The following is an 8,053-nucleotide window of genomic DNA, read 5'->3' as shown; positions in this document are numbered from 1 at the left end:
GTCCCTAGGTTAGTTTCGGCTAGCTTCCTTCATTCTCCACCCTTGGAGAGTGAAACCCTAGAGTGGCCTCCACCTACACTTGGAGTGAGCCAACTTGAGCAACCATACACCAACCCCTCTAAACACTTCCGCCCAAACACCTCCTATTCACGCCTATCTTCATTCCTTCACCATAACCCTGCCTTTGTCTACCCTTTGGTGAGCTTAGATCAAGGGCAAGGTCTCCTCCCTTCACACTCTACATCAATCATGGAAGGAGGAAGCCATCAACTTCTAGGGTTTTTGCTCTCAAGGTAGAGATAGGATGGGAGGTGGCCAAAAATAGCCAAGGTGACTAAGGATGATATAAAGGCAAAATGCTCTCTTTATATTCAATTTCCAAAGTATTTACATGATGCATAGCCTAGGGTATTTATAGGAGTGGGAGGCATCTAGGGTTGCATTTGGAGAGTGCATGGCCAAAATTCACAAGCCAAATGCACACCAAATGAAATGCAAATTAACCCTAGATGCAACTTGGTGGCCAATGATGGAATCTTTGGGATTAGTTAAGCTACATCTAGGTGCACGATAAGACCATGCAACCTTTGCCCTCCACTTGGGCCTAAGCCTTTCTAACACCAAAAATAGGTCCAATAGCCACAAAAAAATACGTCTAGCTTTTATCCCACCCTAATCAAATACCTTAGCCCAAAAATAAAATCCTATGATCTAAAACACCCTATAATACAAGGGTAAAATGGGAAATACAAAAGAAAATAAATCCTATGACAAGATACCCCAAAATACAAGGGTAAAATGGAAAATAAAATAAATTCTAAGACTAAAATACCCCAAGATACAAGGGTAAAATAGGAAATCAAATACAAGGGCAAAATAGGAATAAAAATAAATGTTATGCTAATAAAAACTTAGGAGTTAAGGTCCAAAAGTGGTCTCACTCCTCCTATGGTTTTTCAACACTAACCCATTCCTTTTGTTTCCTTCAATACATCTCCTCTTGGACTTCTAGGCCTTAGTGTTATTCCATCAAAGAAAAAGAAAAAGAAAAGGAAAGTCCTTCTCTTAAGGCACCTTCTAAGGAGACTAAGACAAGTGACATCAAGTGCTTCAAGTGTCTTGGTTGAGGGCACATTGTTTCTCAATGCCCAACAAAGAAAACCATGATTTTAAGGGACTAAGATCACTATAGTAGCCTTGATGAAGCTACTTCTTCATCTTCAAGTGATGAAGAAGAAGTCTTGGAATCCGAGGAAGAAACTTACCCTTGTGAAGGAGACTTATTAATGGTTAGAAGGCTACTTGGAAACCAATTTAGTGACATAGATCAATCCCAAAGAGAGAACTTGTTCCATACAAGATGCAAGGTTTTAGAAAATACGTGTTCTCTCATTATGGATAGTGGATCTAGTTGTAATTGTTGTAGTACTAGATTGGTTAACAAGTTAGCCTTGACTACTCTACCTCATCCCAAACCTTACAAGTTACAATGGATAAATTAGGAAAGAGGTATTGTAGTCAACCAACAAGTAAATATACCTATCTCCATTGGCAAGTATAAAGATGAAGTCTTATGTGATATAGTGTCATTGGATGCTAGTCATATTTTACTTGGCCTTGGCAATTCGACAAGAAAACCATTCATGATGGCCTTACTAATAAAATAAGTTTTCATCATTTGGGCAAGAAAATTGTTTTGTGTCCTTTATCACCTTCACAAGTGAGTGAAGACCAAATCAAAATGATAACCAAGAGAGAAGAAGAAAAGAGAAAAAAAAAACCTTCCCTTAAAGAATAAAGAAAGGGAGGAGAAGGTATCAAGCTTAGAGGCAAGTGTCTCCTCTAAGGAAGTTGTTCACAAAAGTCATTTGTCATTCAAAAATGATATTAGGAAACCCTTTTATGTGAACAACCTTTATACTTTCTCTACTTCAAAAGACACTAGCTACCACTAGTCATGAACTTGAGTCTCTACCACATGAGGTTCAAAAGATTTTAAAAGAATTTGATGATCTATTCCCTCAAGAGGTTCCATGTGGACTTCCACCTTTAAGGGGATAAAACATCAAATAGACCTCATACCGGATGCTAGTCTTCCAAATAGGCCTGCCTATAGGACTAACCCTCAAGAGACTAAAGAGATAGAATCTCAAGTTGATGACTTTTTGAAGAAGGGTTGGGTTCAAAAGAGCCTTAGCCTTTGTGTCGTCCCCGTTCTTTTGGTGCCAAAGAAAGATGGCAAGTGGAGGATGTGCACCGATTGTAGAGCCATTAATAACATTACGTGCATTTGTGAGTTGAGTCCATGGCATCATTGCATAATGAGTGACTATGTATGTGCTAGTAATGTATGTATGACTTGAGTTGTGCTTCATTAATGTGTGCTTTGTGTTGTGCTTTGTTATGATTTGTATGCGTGTTGTTTGACTATTATTTTTACAGCTTAACCTGAGTGAGATGTTTCTCACTCCGCTATTTATTCTATGCGTGTCTTCTATTGTGTTGCAAATGACCATCAACATGAGGATGTTGGTGATTAAGCTTAGGCTTCAGTTGGGCGTGCTCTGATAGGATATGTGACATCGGGGCGTAGTTAGAACTTTAGTTTCTTTCTTTTGTTTTTGAAAACCTTTAACTTTATTCTTTTGTAATTTCCTCAAGTAAATTATGATTATATATGTGAATGTGAATCCTTTACCTCTTTGTTAATTGAGACTTATCTAATTGAAAAAGTTTTTATTCATTCTAATTTTTCTTTCAATCATTATATATTATGTCGGGGTAGAGGGTGTCACAGTCTTGCCCCACAGATTGGGCCAAGGCCTGAATAGCATCAGCTAACACTCTATCATGTCTACCAGCCATCTAGTTACAACATAATCAACAACTTCATCAATTCAATAATCCATCAATATCAATTATTAATCAACATCAATCACCAAACATTCTATTCAACATCATAAATTAGAGTATACACAATAGAAACATAACGAACACCACAGCACACATTCCTGGTTTTTGATCAACCTGGCTCTGATACCACTAAATGTCACACCCATTTACCCCCAAGTACGATACCAATTAAAAGGATGAAAACATAATTTCAAAAATTCTCATAAAATTCACAACAAAAAATCTCCTTTAGTCCTCATGTAGGCATAAACCAAACAAACCAGTTCATCAAAAGGTAAATAGAGTAGTGATAAACAATTACAAGTCAAACTATTGAACTAAAATAAAACAATAATATAACTCCTAAACTACTCTAATTCCTGATGTCACATTTGCATCAGAGCTAGACACACCTAGGCTTCCCTTTGCTCCTCCCAAGGTTGAGGGTCCTTGTTTGCAAAACATATCAACACAAAGCCAATAAGCAAAACAGGGAGTGAGAACAATCTCACTCTATAGGGAATGGGCCGCAACCCTCAACATTTCATTCCTTTACAATAAACAAATATAATGGCAACAATTAATGCTTTAAAATATAGTAACAACAATTCGTACTTCAATTAAATAACAACCATTCGTAATTGTCAACTTCAATAATAACATCATCCATCTCGTTCACAAACACACACATATAAATGTAATGCAATGTGCACCTATATCTAAATGCATGGGGTACCTGTGATAAATCATAATTTGATATGTATATTTTCCTTCAATTTAGCTATTTTACATTCCATTCATGGTTAATTATAGGATTTAGATAGATATGTGTGTTGTTGGGCTAAATTGGAAAGTTGAGAATTATTATTCTAAATTCTCGTTGTTTTTGGGCTGATGAACATGTCTCGGTTTTCAGGGCATAACTTGGGCTGTAGTGATCCAAATGGTGAAAACTCGGTGGCCCTGGAAAGCTAAGACAAAGACCTAAATATTTGCAGAAGGCGCCGTCGGCCAATTCGATCATCTAGAAGGTCTAATTCGGTGGAAAACAACTCGGTGCGGAAAAGAATAATGGAATCCAACTCATCCCACCAACTCATCCCACCAACTCTCCCATTTCGTTTTGTCTAAGCTTTTTCCATTATTTTATATTTCTTGTGTGTTATATGAAGGCTATAAATAGGCCTTCACTCTCCCATTGTAAGACATCCCAAAACACCTTCAAATAAGTTACTCTTGGGTGTTCTTCTACCTCCCTTCTCTTTGTTTTCTTTAAGTTTATTTTCTCTCTTGTAGTTGCAATTTATGTTTTATTGTCTTCTCCTTTTGTATGCATTTTAGTTCTGTTCTTTGCCTCCTCCATGGAAGGCTAGGTTGTAATACTCTTTAACTTGATTTAATGCATTTTCATTTTCCTTGCATTTTCATTTCATTTCTATTTTAATGGAAGGCTAAAACCTTTGGGTTGGTTTCTTGTTATGGATTGTAATCTCTGTTTGAGGTTGTGTATGTTTGTATGTCTCTGTTCTACTTTGTTCTTCTTCATTTAACCTCTATATCAGTATGTCCATGCTTAATGGGCTATGCTTAATGACACAGTTGCTTAATCTGTGAAGAGGTTGATGTTGTATATGTTTGCTTAATTCGTGTAGGGAAATCTTGAGTTAATCTTCGCTTAGTTGGTTAACTCGGATGGAACAAGGATTAAGTGGTTAATAGAGTAATCTTATTGTGAACCAAGGATAAGAGAGTTACAATCCAAACAAGAAGCCAATCTATTTTACTTGTTGTGTTATCTACATTTTATTGTGTTATAAACTTAAATCTGAACAACCAAATTCCCCCCCCCCCCCCATTTGGTGTGTTTAAGCCTTTGGCAGATAAAAATGGTCCTTGAGAGACGACCTAGGACAACTTCCTAGTACTACATTTAATTGTTTTTATTTGACCGGATACGACTTCGATCAAATTTGGCGCCGTTGCCGGGGACCATCGGTTTCTGTAAAAGGCTGTGTGTTTATGTGTATTTGTTTTTGTTGTGTTTTGTTGTGTGTTTTGTGTCTTGCGTTTTATGTTGATTAGCTTAGGGTTTAATTTACTAGCTAGTGCTATGAGTAGCTAAGTAGCTTTGGTTGGATTTCTTAATGTGGATAGCAACGTCTCTTTGAGGTTAATGGTATTGTAATATTGTTTTTGAGTTGAATTATGTTCCATAATCTCTAATTAAGTCCTTAATGAATGGTTCTTATATTTTCGCTTAGTTAATTGACGAACCATTAATAATTTCACAAGTCATATAATTGGGTTTTCGCTTAGTTAACAAGATTATGTGAATTGTGATGAGATTTATAATTAGAGAATTGAAGTGGGTTGTGTAAGTGCTTAACTGCAACTTACTTTGTTTAATTCTTAATTAATCTTCGCTTAGTTGGTTAATTAGGAGCTCGAATGTGATTTAACTCAGTAACTTGCATCTTTAGATTAATTGAGGATAAGAGGTCAAGCTATCTAGTTAAGGAATCCAACTATTTAGTTTATTGTTTGTTACCGTTTGGTTACCATTTATTCGTTTCTTTCAAAACCCCCCCACTCTATTTTAATTTCAGTTGCTTGATATGAGTGTCAGTAGTGCTTCAGCCTCAATAAATACGAAGAAATTAGAGGGGAAGCTTGATGCCTTGGTTAATCTGGTTACCCAGCTCGCAGTTCAGCAGAAATTCTCCCCAATTGCCAGAGTTTTTGGCAAATGTTCCTCAGATCCGTGTCCTTCATTGCAGCCACCGCAGCATCAGATGCCACCACCTATTCAGCAGTTTAGACAACATTCCGCTGAATTGCATGCACCAGTTGCTACTCTTCCTCCTTCTCAGTCATCACCATCATTAGTGGAGTTGCTTAGGCAAATAAATCTTCAAAACATGCAGTTCCAACAAGAGACTAGAGCTTCCATTCAAAGTTTGACAAATCAAATGGGTCAAATGGCAACTCAGCTCAATCAGGCACAGTCCCAAAATTTAGACAAGCTACCTTCACAAACTGTGCAAAATCCAAAGAATGTGAGTGCTATCACCTTGAGGTCTGGAAAACAAATTGACATCCCAGCACCACCTACAGCTGTTGTACCTCCACCTGAGCCTACACTTGAGAAAGAGGGCCACACAGGTAGTAGCAAAAATCTTCATGCAGGTAGACCTTCTTCCATTACACACGGTGATGATCTATATCAGCCTCCCATCCCTCTTCCATTTCCACCAAAATCAATTCCAAGCAAAAAGATGGAAGAGGTGGACAAGGAAATATTAGAAACCTTCAGGAAGGTAGAGGTGAACATACCTCTACTAGATGCCATCAAGCAAATTCCCAGATATGCTAAGTTCCTGAAAGACTTGTGCACCCATAAGAGGAAGCTAAAGGGTACTGAGAGAGTGAACATGGGCAAAAATGTATCTGCACTTATAGGGAAATCTGTTCCTCAGATTCCTGAGAAATGCACAGATCCAGGTTCTTATTTTGTGCCACCACCTCCACTGAGGAAGGATCATTATCCACCACCCTTTGATGATTGGCTGTTGGAGATTTCTCACCCGCCGCTCCACTCCCATTCCCATCTTTCACTTGATGCTATTCCCAATGCCATTTCTGCAGTGTCTTGGCATCCTCCATAAATAAGGGAGTTTCTTTATCCTCTCCTTTTATTTCACTTGTCATAATTTACATTGCATAACATTGGGACAATGTGTGATTTAAGTATGGGGGGAACTGTTTTGGTTTGATGTTTTTAGGATTTATTTGTTATTTTGTGTTTATGTGTTTTGTACAGCTTTGCATGTTTCTCTGTGATTTATGGGTTTTGATTATTTGTAGGCACTTACTTCATTCTTGGATAGGAGTTTCTTGATACTATATGGTTTGAAATCCCTATTTTTCTCTGCTTGGAAAGATGATTTTGAGGTTTGAGAGGTTGAATTGAATGTGATAGATATACCCTGTGTGAGGAATTGAGCCACTCTCTATTCTTTCTTGTGTGTTATGCCTCTTGATTGCTTGCACAGTTGCCTTGTCTTGACTCTATTTGATACCTCTTGATTCACATGCATGTTTGGATATGATTAAGGCATTTATATTCCTATAAATCTCTGGCCAAATAAGCTTACCCTGAATTATCTCCTCTGATAACCCCTGCTGAGCCTACTTCCCCTTCTTTGTTTGAAGCTCATTACAAGCCTTAAGCGAAAAACCATGATTACCTTAACCTTAGGGAGTTTTGGAGCTTTGGAATTGTTTTGGGAATAAGTTCTTGAATAAGTGTGGGGGTGTATGTATGTTTCATTGGATGATGTATATTGGCCAGTTGATTCCTTATGCTGTACACTTTACTTCTTTATATGATATCTCATTTAAATTTTCAGGTGTACTGTTCAAATTTTCCTTGCAAGAAAAAAAAAAAAAAAGTTGTTTGAGGCAAGAGAAAGAGGATTGATCATTATAAAGGTCATTAGAGGTTTCTGGGTTTGTTTCTTATGCGTAGTCTTGACTTATTCCCCATTGCTCCTCTGGTTCCTTTGGTTTGTAGTTACTTATCCCATATATTATCCTCTACCCTGTCCTTGGCCTCATTACAACCCTAAAAAGACCTTTTGATCCTTATATGCATGTTTGTCGGGTGTTGATTTTAGAGGCTTGCCAAGTCTATTTGTTGCTTGTTTTTCATGAGTGCTTTGAGAGTATACAGTTGCCTAGACACTTGAGAGATACAGTGATACAGTGCATCTTGTGAGGTTCTGTTGCTTTTGAATCACCTCTTGAGCTGATTAATTGTCTTGCCATGTTTTGAAATGCTTGGATGATTTCCATAAGTATCTGGTTTCTCTGACTCTTTGTGTGTTAGATGTTGTCTACTCCTTTTCTTTTCCCAGGATTCATTAAGGATTGTGTAAATCTGTTTGTTTTCTTGTGTGTATTGTTGTCTCTGTCTCTTCCTGTTTCATCATTTTCTTTGATATCTTTGGAATTGTTCTTTGCTTTGCTTTCTTGATTTTGCCCAGGAGTGCAAAAAGCTAAGTGTAGGGGTATTTGATAAATCATAATTTGATATGTATATTTTCCTTCAATTTAGCTATTTTACATTCCATTCATGGTTAATTATAGGATTTAGATAGAT

This window comes from Cajanus cajan, chromosome 3 (genome assembly GCF_000230855.2).
Source record: "Cajanus cajan strain Asha chromosome 3, NIPB_CcT2T_4, whole genome shotgun sequence".
Lineage (NCBI taxonomy): Eukaryota > Viridiplantae > Streptophyta > Magnoliopsida > Fabales > Fabaceae > Cajanus > Cajanus cajan.
Note: the sequence above shows the minus strand (reverse complement) of the source record.